Raw genomic sequence first — 20,119 nt, 5'->3', positions numbered from 1 at the left:
GAATTGTGACACCCTGATTCATCGTAGCTGCCAGTAATTTGTCAAAAGTCTGCACCAAGTTTCATTGATTTTACACAATTATGGAACTTTCTTAGAAATATGGAGATGTAGATAGATAAATACATGGATATCCAATTTACTTATAAAAACAAGGATGACAACATCCATAAAAGCGAAGCACTGAAACGGTAGGGCAAACGGACATTAACACTTTTATAGTGTCAGAACAGAATATAAATGTATAAGAATCAAAGCAAAATTGTAATTAAATTTGTTGAAAAACTGCTTGATACAGGATAATGTTTATGGACATACTTACATGTTTAGGACTTGATTATAGAGTTGCTTCACTTATAACATTATATTTTTTGTCCCAGGAATCAATACACCAAAAATCAGATCAATCGAATAATTAGATCACATAACAATTTGTTACTAAAAAAGTAAAAAAATCAATATGTTTAAAATGGACGTTTCTAAATCGTACCTAACTACTACAGGAATCATCATGCAAAGTTTATAATCGATAGGACAATTCTAACATGCCTAAATTAACGAAAAAAGCGATCCGTCACGGACGTAAGGACGAACCGACCCTAATTATAGAAAAGCTTCGCTTTTAAAAAAGTTACATGGAAGATAATAATGATATTGAAAGACAAACAAGAAAGAGCGAGTTATATAGCACATGTTCGAGGATGGCTATACAAAAAGAAGTGATGAATAGGAACAAAAGAGAAAGATAAATAAATCACGAAACCTTTAAAAATCAATAATTATCAATTTTCTTTTTTTGCCATGATCGATAAACTGACAGACAAAATAAGTTGTATACTAAATAGTTTTTGGTCAGCCTATCTTAAATATAAGAAGAGAAAATCACATTTACTCCATAGCGTTACGAGCAGACGGACTGACAGACAAGGTCAGGTTAGGTTAGGTTATATTGGGTACAGCCAAAGAGTTAAAGCATAACAGGTATAAACCACGCGGGTTAATTCCCCCCGCCGAGGTTAGGCATATAATAAATTTGAAATAAGAGGGGGGGGGGGGTTCTGTGCTCGCTAGGAACTTTGAGGGCAAGAACAAATAATAAAAGACAAAGTACATAAAGATATATTCACAATTATTTATAATTCTCGGAAAAAAAAAATGTTTTTGAATAATTTATCAATGAGAGCAGGGATATAGGGGATGGGACAATGGATTTAAAATTCAGTTTTCGGCTGTCTTGGACTTTAGGCACCTTAATTAAGACAAAGACCAAATTGTGTCAAAAATGATCCATGTGACGTCATAAAAATGAGGGATTATCCATTTCTTTTTTAGGGGTTTTCTTTCCCACTTCTCCTCTCATCTCCCTCATTTTTATTACGTCACATGGATAATTTTTGACACAATTTGGTCTTTGTCCTGTGGCTAATTTTAACGACTTTGGGCACTAACGCATAGAATGATAGAATGTAGTTAAACAAGGATGACAATCTTCACAAAAGCAAAGGAAACTGTAGGACAAACGGACATTGACACTTGTATAGTAACAGAACTGAATAACCATAATATTTATAAATGTATAAGAGTCGAAGCTAAATTGTAAGTAAATTTGTTGAAAAACTGCTTGATATACAGGATGATGTTTGTGGACATACTAACATTTTTAGGACTTGATTATAGAGTATACCAAAAATCAGATCAATCGGATAATATTAAAGGCAGATAGAGCTTAAGGAACATAATAAACACAAACACTAGCAGACAAATTTATTAAAGATTGCCTTAGCCGAACTGTAGCAATTTTTCTAAAGAAATCTGGTTTTAAAGACTATTGATTAAGAACTATAAATTTGAATTAATTGGCCCATTGTCCTATCTCTACATTCGTGATGAGAGTACATGCATATAAATTACTACTTATTAACCAGGGATCTAAAGGGATAAGATAATGACCGATGAATTGATGATACACAAAAATATACCTTCTGTAGACTACAACTAGTAGTTGAAACATTTCGACACTCAACCAAATGAACCAAACAATCAAAATTCAATTAAAAGTCTCCAAGGTTGTTAAGCCAACGAATAAGAAAACGTTATCATAAGACTACGGGGATTAGAGTAATAAACAGCCCAACGTCCACTAACTTCCTGCATATTTACATATTGTATCTGTTTTAAACAATGCTTTTTTATGTCTGTCCGTTTGTAAGTTTTTCTGTCAATCTGTTCGAGTAATGAAATCTTTTAATTTATTTTTGGCAAAAAATAAGATGGTGTAGGGGGGGTTATCAAGCACCCTGACAAAAGAATGTTGTTTGGTTCACCCCCTACCCCTCACTTACCGAGGGTCTACAAGGGGGATTTAAAAAATTTGCGAGTGAATTGAACGCAATCCTCTCCCCCTGGCATAAAAACCTGTGCACGTCACTTATTTGATTTAATTGCAATAAATGCCAAATTAATCTTTAATGTAGTTATTAATGCGTTTTTTGGAAATGATTGATCTTGTCACAATACACCAAATATAATCAGAATTATTCAAAAGTTATGTAATTGTATTTTCATAATTCTATTATACAGTAATAAAGAAAAAGACAAAGAAAAAATTGTCGTCAATTTAGGTTGCTAACATGGACATCACTTATTGGTCAGTTCCTTCATACAATAGGAGGGGATTATGTAAAGGGTTTGGATTGAGGTGATCGTTATTTTAGCCACCTACAAGTTTCGCTTTATACAATATACATGCGTACATGATAATCTGGTGTAAGATCCAAGTAATAAATTTAACCCCCTAAAGTGTTTGAGGGGGTAATATGATGCGAGAAATAACTATTATAAAATAAAAATATTAATTTTAGTCACTTTGATATTAGTACAGCATTTGATTGATTAATTCATCATATACTAAATTTTTTGTAAATTCTTGGTAAACAATAGTCAATTGTATTCAGTAATATTTCTTAACCGGCTAGACCTATTGATATTTTGAAAAGTTAAGTATTAGTCTTAAAACTATCTAATTTCGCCTATTGATGAAATTGCCTATGCGGTCAGAACTACTGCCCTCCCCTAAAACATTGCCTTATTTGTTGGCATAACAACTTTGGGAACTTTTTTGTATCATTATCGAATGTTTGAAACTAACAGTGCAGTGTCCGAACTTTTCTACAAAAATTTTAATGTTCAGAAGTGGTATCTACTTTTTATTTACACCAGTTTATCGTCTATTGTCTTATCCCTTTATTACCCTGCACTAACAGCTTTGCCCCAAGAGGTAATTAAAAAAAGAATTTAAAAATTAAGCATTTCTGATGCTGCCATTTTGTGTAAAGTAGTTTCCCCAGAAAACATTTTTTTGGGGGGTGGGGAAATTTTCATTTTTGGGTGGGTTTGGGGGAGTCCCTCCCCCCCCCCCAAAAAAAAATAGCTTAAAACCACCACAGGACCAATAGGTATATACCCTGAAGAGTAGAATCCGATCGGTTCAGTGGTTACCGCGATCTTAAGGGACGGACGGACGGACAGACATCAAGCTACTTTGCATTTTAGATGATATATGGTTAAAAGAAACCTACAATTAAACGTTATATTAAGAATCTGATAGGGTCAATATTAACACCCCAGCACCACAGGGAACAGTTTGGCTTCGAAACCAGTTAATGTCCGTCCGCTGGATTAGAACTGGTTTGAAGCAATACTAAAAAATCATGTTTTATATTGAACTAGCGGCTTCGCCCCCAGCCTCTAGGGACTTTGCGCCAAGAGGTTTGATCAATCTATTTTTGTGTTATTTAAATCTAAAAATAAAAATAAAAAATTTTTTTGGGGGGTCTTTTTCATTTTATTGGGGAGTTGGGGGTGTCCTACCCCCCAAGAAAATAGCTTAAAACCATCACAGGACAAGCAGGTATATTCCCCGAAGTGTAGAGCCCAATCGGTTCAGTGGTTACTGAGATCTTAAGCTTCAGACAGACAGACATCGTACTACTTTGTATTATAGACTAGCTGCTGCGCCCCTAGCATCTAGAGGCTCTTTATTTGAAGGGATATGGAAGGGCAGAAAAATAGCATAAAACAATACCCAGACTTATATGTAAAAATAAAACAGCCTAAAACCATGTCGGGACTTATAAGAAGCTTAACTTTAAAGAAGAACCATATCGGTTCAGCGGTTAGCGAGATCCTTCACTACAGACAAAAAAAGCTTACTACTTTATATAATAGGATTATAAACAATTTTCTACGAATAATAAGATAGTAATTATAATATTTATACCAATTTTGTTAGACTGATCCTTTGGCCTCTTGGGCCTATCAAAACTGCGGTTAATATTTTTTTATATTAGTTTTGCTATCTGCGGAAAACTGTCTACAATTCGTTGCGATAAATAACTATTTTGGAATTTACAAAGTAAACATAAAATAGCGAGGATACAAGGATAGAACAATTGTCGATAAATTAACCCCCCCCCCCACCCTAGTTGTTTAAGTGAAATTATGTCTTATTTACATCTATAATACAAAGTAGAATGATGTCTGTCCGTCTGTCCCTTAACCACTGAACCGATCAGATTCTACTCTTTAGGGAATATACCTACTGGTCCTGTGGAGGTTTTAGGCTATTTTCTTGGGGGTTGGGACACCCCAACCCCCCAAAAAATAAAAAAATACCCATACATTTTTTTTATGATGCAGATAATACCGACTATTTGGTGCTGCACCACATGTACAACATTTTTTTTTAATTACCTCTTGGGGCAAAGCCCCTAGAGGCTAGGGGAAGCTGCTAGTTTAATATATAGGGGTTAATGATAGGTTACTTTTATGTTATCCTTTTAAATCCATTCCAAAAAGATTAGTTTCACTAAAAGTTAGCATTTAGGGATGCCTTGATCAATAAACAGGCGTTACATATTATTTTGTCTATTTATTCTATGAATATGCAGTTTTAGGCTATTTTCTGCCAATCCCTCCTTCCCTTCTAATACAGTTCCTCTAGGTACTAAGGGCGTAGCCGCTATGAAGGTATAAAATTAAGATAAGAGAAATTATTTTTCATTGAACCATCCATATTTCCCTGGCCAAAAGTAAACTGAACATATATTATTCATATTGTTTAACTAACCAAACATAGAAATATTTAGTTTTTTAACAATTTTTTAAACATCTATATTTTTAATATTTATTGTAGTTCCGTTTCTTTGTAACGTATTGCATGTTATAATTGTCCTATCAATTTTAAACCTAAAATAAAGGTGAGAAGGATAACTTGATAAATCTTCATTATGATTAAATTTATAAAATAGCGATGTCTAGAATGATAAGATACTTATGTTATACGAGTGTCATTTAAATTATAATCGCGCCAATATTTAGTATTAGCGGCAACAAGCCTCTAGAGGCCTCTATGGGTACTTAAGGTAAGGGGATAGTTACCCCCCCCCCCCCCCGAGAAAGACTAAACTACATAACTTTTGTGTCACTTTTGAGGAAGACGATTCCTATATGACGTCATATAAAGGGAAAAGAAAAAGGGAATGGGGGGAGAAAATATCTACAAAAGAGATGAGAGAAAAGGGAATTGTCTTCCTCAAAAGTGACACAAAAGTTATGTAGTTTAGTCTTTCTCTCCCTCCCTCCCCCCTTTCAATTAAAATTTTTTGTTGGGTCATTTTTTCTAGAGGCGATTTCTATTGGGATGGTGGAGATACCCAAAGTAGTTATAAACCTTCCCAGGACTTATGAGAAGCTACAATGTAAAGGAGAAACATATCGGTTAACAAATAAACATCGATTTGATGTTTTTTTTTGTAAATTAATTTTGCGCTGCTCGATTTTTATGGATATTGTCAATGTCATCCTTGTTAAACTAAATAAAAACATAAAAGTATTTGTTTTATAAAAATTTTTGCATTTAACTATTTGTCTATTTTAATTTCAATTGAATTTTTGTAAATTTGAAATAAAAAAATTTGCTATATTAGGTTACAGGATATTTGTATGATTGTATATACCTAAGGATCTCGCTAACCTATTAACCAATATGTTTCTCCTTTACAGTGGAGCTTCTCATAGATACTCGTTAGGACTATTTGTGGGGGATGGTACCACCACCTTCAGAAAAATGATGCTTTCAAAAATTATAAGCCCCCCCCCTCCCCCACCCATCCCACAATTTTTCTCTTTAAAACTATAATTGAAATCAAGGGGTAGACTTACCCCCTACCTCAAGTGTCCCTAGAGGCCTCTGCTAGAAACGCTACGCTGCTTAAAATCTAAAGTAGGTATGTGTCGCCCATAAAGTTGCATTAATAGCTTTGCAAATCAATTTACTCTCCGCGATAAAATCCCATATTTTCAATTATGGAGGTCGCATACCCCCCCCCCCCTCCAACTATATTACCTATATAAAACCTAACCTGACTTTTTGTTTGTGTTCAATTGTAGATTTAGGTTGTAATAGTTATTTTGTTTTAAATAATCTTTTTTAAATTTAGTGTTCAATTTCTATTTTAACAAGGATGACAACATCCATAAAAGCGAAGCTCTGAAAAGGTAGGACAGACGAAATTTAACCCTTTTAGAGTGTCAGAACTGAATATACAAAATATAAATATAAATAAGTTTTGACAAAATTATTCGTAAATTTGTTGCAAAACAAAAAAGTAAACTCCACTTATTTCACTTTTATTTATAAACAAGGATGACAAGTTACAACATCCATAAAAGCGAAGCACTGAAACGGTAGGACAAACGGACATTAACACTTGTATAGTATCAGAACTGAGTAATCATAATATAAATGAATAAGAGTCGAAGCAACAATTAGCTATCTATCTATCCTTATTTTCATCTATCTATGTATCCATCTATCCACGTATTTTCCTTTTGAAACATGATTGAATATTGGATCTTTCAAGAACAGGGAAATGTAAATGCATTATAAAACAATCTACCCCTGATATTTCGATTAAATGTTTGGGGCGACATTAAAAAAGTTGTAAGACTTTTGTTAATGACTAGCGGCTTCGTCCCTAGCATCTAGGGGCTTTGCCCCAAGAGGTAACTAAGAAAAATAAGTACTTCTGGTGCTGCTACTTATTTTAAAACAACTGCCTAAAAAATGGGGGGGGGATTTTTTGTTTTTTAGGTGGGGGGTTGTGGGTGTCCCACCCACCAAGAAAATTGCCTAGAACCACCACAGGAGCAATAGGTATATTCCCTGAAGAGTAGAGTTTAGTGGTTACCGAGATCGTATGGGACAGACGGACGGACAGACATACATCATTCTACTTTGTATAATAGATTAGCATTCTTATATAAAAGTAATAGCATGCATATCTGTACGTGAGAACTCACTTACAACAGGACTGAAATGGTTATCTTTTACAGTGGTCCAGGAAGGTTTTAAACTATTTTGAAGATTATTTACACCCTCCCGAGATAAACCGACCCTGTAAATAAAATCTCTCAAAAATAACAAATGGGAAATTTCGGCTTACCCCATCTCTCAAGTGCCCCAGGAGGCCTCTAGATTTGTAGAATTAGAAATAATTTAAAACCTCTTAAATCTTGAAAATATATTTTATCCTTCATTTAACTATCCCTTTATCTCTGAATGGTGTAAAGGAAGAGGTGAGTACCCCCCCCCCCCCAAATGAATTAGGGGGTGCCGTAGGCATCCTCAAAATTTTGAGGTTTGAATTTTTACCCTCCCCCACCAATAAAAATCTTGGACGTCCTTGTCTATCTGCTATAAAGATTATCCCCCCCCCCCTAAATGAAAAAGCTTGGACGCCCTTGTGATGCAGACCCACAAACCAATCTGCATTTTTACGACGAGCAGTGCAGTAACTCTATAAATATACACATTTCTATCATTTTTGTCTGTAGGGAAATTTTAAAATGATATATATAAATATATATCTTCCTTGAGTAAGTAAGTGATTAATTTACTACCAGCGGATAGAGGGCATTTAAATAGCTTAAAACCATCCCAATTCTTGATTTAAATTTTAAAATAGCCCAATACTCCATGCCTGAAACATCTCTAATTTGGAGAACTCATAATAGGTTCATTTGTTAGCATAATCTTACAAACAAAACAAAATTAACGAACAACAGACCTGTCAATTTTTGGATGCTGTCATCCTTGTCTCCACTACTAGTACATGCATTATACATAAGCGTAGACAATGGAGGGTTCCCAACCCACTTAACATTTTATAATCAATACCGCTGCTATGACAGATACATGACTAATATAAAAACAAGAATGACAACATCTTTAAGTAGCAAAGCACCAAAAATTATTGAATCAGAAAATCAGCAAAAACTAAAAGAAAATTTATGTACTTTGAAGCAGGCCATATGAAGCTTCAATGAAAATTTCAGCTGTCTATGTTTAAAAGAAAATCTATAGCGTAACGGGCTGACTAACTGGTGGACGGACTGACGAACTGAAATTCATAGTGTATCATAGAGTATCTTTGTTACTAAAAATGTTTAATGTTTAAAAAGACTGTTTAAAACAATGCAGTGCTAAGGACAACGATCAACAATGAACAAAAATAATTTGAAAGGGAGAAACCTCAACCCCCTCCCCCCTCAATAAAATACCTACACACACCCTAGCATACATAAATATAACTTTGATTTTAAAATTCTAAACAGAAATGTGTTTTCAGATTTTTATGGAGAACACGTAGCAACATTTTTTTGATGCATTGACAACTTATATCTATCTATCTTTTTATCTTTTTTTTCTATCTATTTATAAATTTGTTCATATACCAGCATCTTTATCCTCTAGAAGCCTCTAGAGGCTCTTGATATGAAAAAAAAATAATGGAAAATAATAAAATATGGAAGAGGGTAAGTCGCGCCCCGCTTATTTTCAATAAGTGAGAAAAAAATTGTGGTGTCATTTTTTTTCATGGGAGATACCCTCCCCTAAAATAGTTATAAACTTTCCCTGGACCTGTAAGAAGTTTCACGATAAAGGAGAACCATATCGGCTGAGCACTTATTGAGATCCTTTGCTAAAAACAAAAAGCTTACAACTTTACAAACACTTCTTTTTTCGTTATGTCTGTTTATTAATCTATATGTTTTCGTATTTTTTTTCTATATCTATCCATTTTTAAAAATATACTGTTTCATATGTATTTACTACTTTAAGCGTTTACATATTAGATCCCAAAACATAAAACTATAAATTATTAACTAAGGTTTCATTTTAATGGGTTGTATAATGTATATTTCAATTTAAAATGCTATTAATTTTAAATTAAATTACTTTTTTTAAACAACTCAAAATTGATTAAATTTTGAAATAGATTAAAATCAATTTTTAACATAAACATCACTTTAAGAATATTTTAGTGTATTTTCTTCTATGTCACTCTTAAGATTTTGGAAACATACTGAAGAGCGATTACGTGAAGTGGATGTAAATTCCTCCCCCCCCCCCCCTTTTACCTCCATCTCTCTCTCTCTCTCTCTCTCTCTCTCTCTCTCTCTCTCTCTCTCTCTCTCTCTCACACTCTCTCTCTCTATCCCTCTCTCTCTAGCTCTCTCACTGTCGACTCCGATGGTTAAGAGTAAGAGAAAATGGGTGGGGATCGGAGATTCTCAAAAACTGCGAATTTTCCCCAGAAGTAATCATTTGTAATTTCTGTTCATTCGAATCTTTAGTTTTCCTTTTTGCAGTAAAGAAAAAAATTAAAACAATAAACAAAAACATTAAATGCCTTTATTTGGGCTTTTACAAAAAAAATAATTAGCCAATCATTCCGGACGGACAGACGGAAAAAAAGTTATTCTACTATGAAATATAGATAGATATTTATAAGCTCTGAAAACTTTGATAATATCTTAACTGTTTTGTAAAAGCTCCGTTTGGGAAAAAATTGCACTCCGAAATTTGAATTTCCAACAACGGGAATTTAATTTTCTCTTCAACGTTCTCTATCTTTCTTCCTCTCTCCCTCTGTCTCTTTCTCTTTATCTCTCTCTATCTCTATCCTCTTTTCTCTCTCTCTCTCTCTCTTCTTTTCTCTCTCTTCCAATGCATCTACTGCCTTTGCACATTTCTCCTTCTATCTCTCATATCCTATCTATCTATCTATCTATCTGACTGGCTATCTGTATATATCTATCTATCTTATTGTATATCTGTGCTAAACTCTATTGGGATTTCACTCGGCCTCTAAGAAGAATTCTTGGTGTCCATATAATGACGTGAAGGGTAATACAACTGGTTTTATCCGCTACCGTGGCTTAATACGTAGCGAATCAACTCATCGTTGGGGAGGTGAATGGTTCAAATCTCGGCTCAACAAGGCGTCAAATCTAAAGACTTTTGAATAGTTCATACTGGTGCTATGTCAGGTATGCGTGACATTAATAGTTAGAGTGGGGAGAAGGCCTTGGCCCCAAAAAAGGCACAACTGATTTCCATGCACAGTTAGGATTTCTAGATAAAAGTCGTGAAATCAAGGAGTTGGTTGTCTATTGGGTGTTACCTTACTTAATACCCTGCGCGATTGAGCGCGTTACACTGTAATTCAAACAAGATAGTTCAAGGTGGTGTGCAACAATCATCGAGGTCTAAGTACCCAAGGGTTCATCATCAATACATCCGGTTGGAGGATTCAAGTCTTTACCCTATTATATTCACTATGACATGCTGAAGATGTTGAAAAAAGTATTTTACGCTAATTTGTCATGTACTTGCCGTTAAAAAGCATATGTTAAAATAAAGTTATATAAATGAACTATCGACCCCCTGTGGGGCTTTGTTAACCTGTCATTTCTTACCTAAAATTATAATAGATTTACATTTTTCAACGGATTTTCTTCGTAATCTCAATGCTATATGAGGGAATATGCCGTATCTTAGCGCTGTAGGAGGTGACTACGGCAAACAAAACATTAAAATTTCTGGTATCTAAACTAAGCTTAGAAATGAACACAAAAAATAGTTAAATTGTAACTACGTTCACATACAAAAAAAAGCAGGAAGAATTTAAAAAATTAGCTCAGGGGGACATACTGACATTCTTTATAAAACAACTCAATTTATATTTAATATATTTTCTGAAAATTTGGTGTATTGTGCGATTGAACTTTTCCTTAACCCTATTATCTCACCCTTTAACCCATCTCTCTTTCTCTCTATCTCACACACTCTCTCTCTCTCTCTCTCTCTCTCTCTCTCTCTCTCTCTCTCTCTCTCTCTCTCTCTCTCTCTCTCTCTCTCTCTCTCTCTCTCTCTCTCTCTCTCTCTCTCTCTCTCTCTCTCTCTTTATCTAACTGTCTAAATGTTTAAAAAGGTGGTTAAATACAATTATAATATACCTTTCCATTTTGGTTAAAATACATATATCTACTTCGTAATTTGTGCCTTATAAAGAATTTTAAAAATACCCAGTTACAACTGTCTTCGTAAGGCAATAGTAAGTAAGGGTATTATACAGTAAAACAAGGATGACAACATCCATAAAAGCGAAGCTCTGAAACGGTATGACAGACGAACATTAACTCTTGTAGAGTGTCAGAACTGAATATACAAAATAAGAATATATAATTTTTGAAAACATAAAACGTAAATTTGTTGCAAAATTCCTTAAATAAAGAATTCTGTTTAAGGACATATTTAAGGACTTGATTATAGAGATGCTTCGCTTATAATATGGTACCTTATTGTAATTTGAATCAGTCATCCAAAAATCAGACCAATCGTATGATTTTATCACATAAAAAAATGTTGTTAAAAAGTAAAAAAAACAACATGTTTAAAATGAAGTACGGACATTCTGGTAATAATTAGAGAGTTGCTACGCTTTCTGAATCGTACCTAACTACTACAGGAATCATCATGCAAAGTTTGAAATCGATAGGACAATTCTAACATGCGTAAATTAACGAAAAAAGCTATCCGTTACGGACGGACGGACGGACTGACCGACCTTTATGATAGAAAAGCTTCGCTTTAAAAAAAAAACAAAGATTCAACATGTTTTAGAATAGACTTTCTGTTAATTATAATAAAGTTGCCACAATTACAAAAAAAAATCGTTAAATGCTATACTAAGTTCAAACAGACATTAATTTAAGTATTAAGTATTTTGTGTTTTTTTTTAAGTTAATTGGCTAAGTGTACAAATGGTCTGCACATTCTAAGAAAGCTTTTCATTGACCTTTTACAGGTTTTAAGCTGTTTCTTGTTTGCTTGGTTTAAGATAGTTTTCGTATTCTTTATTAATTATTACTTAGGAAAAGTACTAATTTAGTTTCTTGAATTTATCTAAGATGCTCAAAACTCCATAAATCCGTAAGTCTATATAAACAAGGATGAAAACATCCATAAAAGCGAAGCACTGAAACTGTAGGACAAACGGACATTAACACTTGTATAATGTCAGAACTGAACAATCAGAATATAAATCAGAAGAGTCGATGCAAAATCGTAAGTAAATTTGTTGAAAAACTGCTTTATAAAGAATAATGTTTATGGACATACTTACATTTTTAGGACCTAATTGTAGAGTTTCTTAGCTTATAATATTGTACTTTGATGTCCCAGGAATCAGTATACAAAAAATCAGATCGATCGGATAATTAGATCATATAAAAATTTGTTGTTAAAAAAGTAAAAAAATCAACATGTTTAAAATGGACGTACGTACATTTTGGTAATGATTATAGAGTTGCTACGCTTTCTAAATCGTACCTAACTACTACAGGAATCACCATGCAAAGTTTGAAATCGATAGGACAATTCTAACATGCCTAAATTAACGAAAAAATTACGGACGGACGTACGGACGGACCGGCCCTAATTATAGAAAAGCTTCGCTTTTAAAAATAAAGTTTTAGGCTTCTTTAGATATAATTAACGTCAATTTAGCAAAAATCAAATAAAACAAAAATGACGTCAGACAATTAAATGACCAATGTAAGGCAAGTATACATTGTAATTAAACAATGGTAAAATTCATACTGGCCTCTCATTGGTCATTTTGTTGTTTGATGTCGTTTTTTTTGGTGGCACTTTACGCTGTTTCGTCTTATATGAATTTGTAAAAGACTTTAACATCTTGTTTCATGATACTTGTGAACGTTGTTATACTTGTTTTATTTGATTTTTGCTAAAATGACGTCAATTGTATGTAAAGAAGCCTAAAAATTTATATTTCATAAAAGTAAATTAATTTTCAATTTCCTAAAACATTATTTTTAGTTTCTAACTGAAATAATATATTTTAAATGATAGTTTGATCTTTTGCTACTTTAGATCTCAAAACAGCTAGAACGATTATCCTTTTCATTATTGTTGTTATTCTATAGTTTAAACAAAAATTGTTTAATTGGAAGCTTTTCTACAATTTGGTTAGTGTACTACAACAGACAAATCGTTAATCTAAACATGATAAAACGTTATATCAATTCTAAACTTTGTCGGGTGATTTAGGTGCAGTTTAGAAGGCTTGTTATCGTTTAAGTAGCTGCCCCAATAACCTAGAGATATAATCCTGACACTCATTAGCATTATACAATAATAGTTATTTCTCGCATCGTATTATAAACAGCTTTCCGCGAATATAGAATGTACAATTATAAGATTAAAACCAGTTTTTTAGCCCCGAGGTGCCGAAGGCACGGGCTAAAAAACTTGTTTTCATCTTATGATTGTACATTTTTATATTCGTAGAAAGCTGGATATAATACGAATCTAGACATAGTTTTTTCGTATGGACGAGAACCGGTTCCTATCCACCGGATTCGAATAAATACGAGAAAAAAGTAACGATCCTTTTGATGAAAGAAGCCTATAAAAAAAATATTTCTGATTTTGCTATATTGGTTCTTTTTTGTAATATTCAGGATAAATTTAGGCGGGACTATACCTGAATTTTTATAAATGCGATCTCTTATTCGTTTGCTCAAAAAAAAACAAAAATAAATATTAAATTCGTAGCTTTTCTACAATTAGTTTAGGTTATCTCGCCAGTAATGGTCAGCTCTTTAGTTTAATTAAACATGTTACAATCGACATATCTATCTATAATACAAAGTAGTACGATGTCTGTCTGTCTGTCTGTCTGTCTGTCTATCTGTCCGTCTGTCTGTCTGTCTGTCTGAAGCTTAAGATCTAAGTAACCACTGAACCGATTGGGCTCTACTCTTCAGGGAATATACCTACCAGTCCTGGGATGGTTTTAAGCTATTTTCTTGGGGGGTTGGACACCCCCAACCTTCCCTAGATGCTAGAAGCGAAGCCGCTAGTCTATAATATAGATTACTAGCGGCTTCGCCCCTAGCCTCTAGGGGCTTTGCCCCAAGAGGTTTGATCAACTTAATTTTTGTATTTTAGATTTAAAAAGAAAAAGTAAAAAAAAAAATTTTTTATTTTTTTTTTTTGGGGGGGGGGTATTTTCATTTTTGGGGGGGGGTTGGGAGTGTCCCACCCCCCAAGAAAATAGCTTAAAACCATCATAGGACCAGTAGGTATATTCCCTGAAGAGTAGAGCCCAAACGGTTCAGTGGTTACTGAGATCTTAAGCTTCAGACGGACAGACGGACAGACAGACGGACAGACATCGTTCTACTTTGTATTATAGATAACGATGTTTTTTGTCTGTCCGTCTGTCTGAAGCTTAAGATCTCAGTAACCACTTAACCGATTGGGCTCTATTCTTCAGGGAATATACCTGGTCCTGTGATGGTTTTAAGCTATTTTCTTGGGGAATAAGACATTCACACCCCCCAATGAAATGAAAAATTACCCCCCCCCCCCTCACCTCCCGAAAAAAAATTTTTTAAACTAATTAAAAAAGTGGATAGATGAAAAACTGATAGCAAGGAAATATTATTAAAAATTTGATTAAAAAGAGAAATAAATTCATATTCAATTTAAATTTTAAAATACTTCTAAAGATTCAATTTTACATTATACAGTCATACAGTGTTGCGGATTTTTTGGCTTTTCCCTCAAATGGCCTTATTGAGCGCCTAACCCTTCCCCCACTTATTTCTAAAAGCTAAGCTTCTCTATAATTAGGGTCGGTTGTCCGAACGTTCGGAACGGTTAGCTTTTTTCGTTGATTTAGGCATGTCAGAATTGTCCTATCGATTTCAATCTTTGCATTGTGATTCCTGTAATAGTTATGTAAGATTTTAAAAGCGTAGCGACTCTATAGTTATTACCAGAATGCCCGTACGTCCATTTTAAACATGTTGATTTATTTTACTTTTTAAGAACTAATTTTTATGTGATCCAATTATCCCATTGATCTTATTTTTGGTATATTGTCTATAAATATTATCTTTTATCAAGCAGTTTTGCAAAAAATTTACTTACAATTTTGTTTAGACTTTTATTCATTTATATTCTGATTATTCAGTTATGACACTGTACAAGTGATAATGTTCGTTTTTCCTACCGTTTTAGAGCTTCGCTTTTGTGAATGTTGTCATCCTTGTTACCAATTATTACCATTACCTCGTAAGGGCTAGATTTTCCTTCGATTTAAGTGATCATCTAGAGAATCCAGAGCATCATCAGCGTGTAATGGGATGCGATACTCTAACACCGAAGGATATTAGGTTAACTAACATCCATCAGACAACCAACCCTTTGATTGCACGACCTTTGTCTGAGAAGTCCTAACTATGCATGATAATGAGTTGCGCCTGTTTATGGGCTAAGGCATTCTCCCTACTCTAACTATTTATTTCGCGCACCTGACATAGCAGCTGTAGGAACCATTTTTAACGTCTTTAGTTATGACGCAGTGTCGGCCCGAGATTCGAACCTATCACCTCCCCGGCGATTAGCAAATGCGCTACGTGTTGATATTATTATTTAACAAAAAAAATCTAATTATGAAGGTTGCTGTTTGGCTTTTAAATGAATAATATATTTCTAATAAACATTACATTTTAGATCCTTTGGTGATTTTATGCTCTTTTTGTGGATTTTTTTTGTATGAGAACTCTTTTCCTTTCTCAGAATCATTTTCCGTTTGGTTTAGAAATATTTCAAAGCATTGGAAATATTTATTTTAAACTAAATACCCAGGGATTGGACAATGGATTATAATTGTTAGAGCTCGGAACAGTTTGCAGTGAACAAGATATTTCAATGATTTCTCTCGACTATATATCATTAAGTACTAAGTAGAGGGACAAAGTGTCTCATAAATCAGCCATGTGACGTCATAGAAATGAGGAATTATCCATCTCTTTTTTAGGGGTTTTCTTTCCCACTTTCCCTCTCATCTCCCTCATTTTTATGACGTCACATGACATTAACATAAGTGGGAATGGCAGACATAATTTTGACGAAGATGATTAAAGTCCCTACACAGATTATGACGTCATACGATAGAGTAACCAATGAGAGGCCAGCATAAATTTTACAATTGGTCAATTACAGTGTATACTGGCCTCTCATTGGCTATTCTATCGTATGACGTTATAATCTGTGGAGGGACTTTAATCATCTTTAATTTCGACATGTTATTTTTTTTAATATGTATTGCATTTGACTGTACAATATCATGTTAGAATGTTAAAATGTAAGAACTATTTAAACGAAGAAAATATTTTTCCTTTTCTCTTTCCCTGAAAATATTATTTTGTCATCAATACACAAATTTCAAGCTAGATTTACTTTCACAGATATATACAATATATATATATACATATTCAGTAGAGATATAAATAGATAGAAAGATTAGTTGATAAGTATATAGATAAAAGAAATGGATATGAATAGATGAAACTATAATCAATAGCTGGAGAAAAAAAGTTTTAAAGACGGAAAAATAGATTAAACGATAAAATTTTTAAAAATAGATAAACCAATGGATAAATTAAGAGATTAATTGATAGGTAGATCAATTAATTAAGTTTAGATCAAAAATTAATAGAATAGATTGATTCAGGTTTCATCTTATTTTCACAGTGTAGCTTTTGAAAGGTTATTTTAGGTTAGGTTAGTTAGATATGTGTTAATGATTGCCCTGTATGGTTAGGAGATAGGTCCCGCAGGGGCTAGAAATAGGAGAAAAGCTACTGTGAAAATACGACGAAACCCGCAACTTCGTTTTCTTTCCATGATCAAAATAATATATAAAGATAAAGATGATACATATCAGCTTTTACTTTATTTTCCATGTTAGAAAAAAACAATATCCCAAACCATGATGTTCAGAATTGTTTACTTTGAAAGCAGAACTTTTTTCATATTCCAGGCCAATGCAAGTTTTTGTTTTCCTACCAGTATTTGTTGTCCCATCTTGTATAGATAGTCAAGTGTATCATATAAATGTTTTCATTCATATACTATTTTCTTTTAAATAGAAAACATGTTTTTCTTTATATGCTATTTTCCTAAAAATAGTCAAAACATGTTTCGATACTTGAAAAAAGCATGTTTCTTTAAAATGAACATATTTTCTGCTATAACTTGTTTCTTGTATATATATATAGGCAATTGTATAATATTAATGTTTTCCTAAAAATGTTTTTTTCTATATATTAGCAAAACATGTTTTCATGTATGAAAAAAATGTTTAAAGCATGTTTTGCTACCAGTATTTGTTGTCCCATCTTGTAAAGATAGGCAAGTGTATCATATAAATCTTTTTCCTAAATATACTTTTTTCTATATATAGGAAAAACATGTTTAAGATGAACATATTATGTAATTTCATATGTATGCTATAAAGATGTTTTTAAACTAAACATGTATATATAAAAAGGGTTCCTACCACTATTTTTGTATAGAGAGGCAAGTGTTAAATATAAATGTTTTTCTAATTATGTATTTTTCCTACATATAGGCAAAACATGTTTTCATATATAAAGCAATGTTATAAAGCATATTTTCCTACTAGTATTTGTTGTCCCATTTTGTATAGATCAAGTGTATGTTATAAATGTTTTCCTAAATAACCTTTTTTCTTATATATAGGTAAAACATGTTTTTCTTTCTATGTTATTTATCTTTTAAAAGGCAAAACATGTATCTATACATAAAATAGATATGTTGCTTTAAGATTTTCATGTTTTTCTACTATAATATTACTCTTGTATAGAGAGGCAAGAGTATAATATATAAATGTTTTTCTATAAAAAACATATTTTCATACTATAAAATGTTTCTTGTTTAGAAAGGCAAGTGTATGTTTTAAAAACTATATAATGCTATCAGCAATTATGTTTTTATTATTTTTCCTATTTATTTTTTGTTTAATATATTTGCCCAATGCTGAATTATAAAAGAAACTGCATAAAAATATTTGTTTTCAAATAAAAGTAAAGTTTATTATAAAATGAATTATGTTTTCATTAGTATACTTTTTTTACATTTAGAAAACAATCTTTTACTTGATATACTATTCATTTGATTTTTCGAATAATGATTTTTAAAATTACAATAACAAAATTATGGGCGAGGCCACTTTATAATCAAGCCTAAAATTGTAGGTCTGTCCAGAAACAGTATACTGTATTTAATCAATTTTGCAACAAATTTATGTTCAATTTTTTGTAAGTAGATTGCAAAAATAATATTTTGCTTATAAAGCTATAGCCCAGTTCACAAAAGACATAGGTTGACCTCTGGAAAATTTAGGTCGACCTACAGAAGCTTTTGGTTGACCGATTTTATAAATGTATTTGTTGGTTATATTTGTTTAGGTTGACCTACAGAAAAAATCGGTCGACTTTTAAAAGTTATTTGTGAACTGGACATATGACACTCTACAAAAGTTATTGTTCGTTTGTCCGTCTTTCTGAATTTAGATATTTACTTTTATGGATGTTATCATCCTTATATTGTTACAGACACTCTACAAGTTAAGTTGTAATGTTTGTTTGTCTTTCCATATGAATTAGAATCTTCAATTTGTGGATGTTATCATCCTTTTTTTCTATATCATTTTTATTCCTAAAAATATCCACCAATATATTAATCTATCTTTTCCTACCAAGTTTGTAACCCAAATAACACTTTCTCTGTTTTTACCAGCAGGGTTACTCTACAATTAAACAATGTCTGTCTGCCTGTATCTACATTTATATAAGCTTAATATAATTTAGTTTTTCCTCATTTGATTCCTTCACTCAGATATTGTTACTTCTATATTATATAGTAAAAGTTTTTTCACAATAAGATTTAATAAAGGTTATATAAAAGTTAGGTATGTTTAGCAATACAAAATTTTCTCCCCTTAGGCTATGGCCTTTGGAATTGAATTAGTATTTTGATTTCTTTTTTTTCGGTTTTCTGTTCCTTATAATCCAATAATGATAAACAAAATTCCCCTTTCTGAGAATTGAATATTTTTATGGAAATGTTTGAAGACTATTAGTTTATACCAACCAATCAAGATTTATTGAAAGTACCCAAAATTTTGAAACCAACAGATGATAATAAAAATTTGGGTACCAGTAAGATTTACAGTCCAATATCCCCTCCCTCCCCAGCTCCATTTGGACTTAAACCTCCTTGTTTCTTGTTCTTTTCTCTCTCCAGTTTTTTCCCCACAGCTTTTCAACTTTGCCAATATGATAAATAAGAAAAACAATTAGATGTAAAAGTTGTATTAGAGTTTCATAACAAATATTAGATGTATTAGAATAAATAGAATAAATGTTCAGAATCATCAAGAGGACTAGTACACTAAAGAATTATATTTTGGTGCTTTAAAGAAAAAAGATATATCAAAAAAAGTATTATTTGGTTCAGCTGATTTTAGAGGTACACCACAAAGTGTTTAATTGAATTTTATCTGGAAATACACATTAATTCAGTAGTATCCGACTCTTTTTAGATATTTCATACTCATAATGTGGATTTATTTTTTTATCAAAGGATCTAGCTTGCTGCTGAACCGATATAATTCTCCATTACATTGTAGCTTCCTATTGGTCCACGGAATGTTTATAACTTTTTTGGATTAGGTTAACCATTAGAAATAGCCTTCAGAAAAAAAATAACTACCTCAAAAAAAAAAATTTTACATTTTCTTTTAAAACTGAAATTGAAATTGAAAGTAGAAGTCCCCCCCCCCCTCCCCATCCTCTCAATTTAAGTGCTCCT

Source organism: Acartia tonsa, chromosome 14 (genome assembly GCF_053477335.1).
Source record: "Acartia tonsa isolate MP-2025a chromosome 14, ASM5347733v1, whole genome shotgun sequence".
NCBI classification, from domain to species: Eukaryota; Metazoa; Arthropoda; class Copepoda; order Calanoida; family Acartiidae; genus Acartia; species Acartia tonsa.
The sequence above is the reverse complement of the archived record's forward strand: the minus strand, read 5'-3'. Positions refer to the sequence as shown.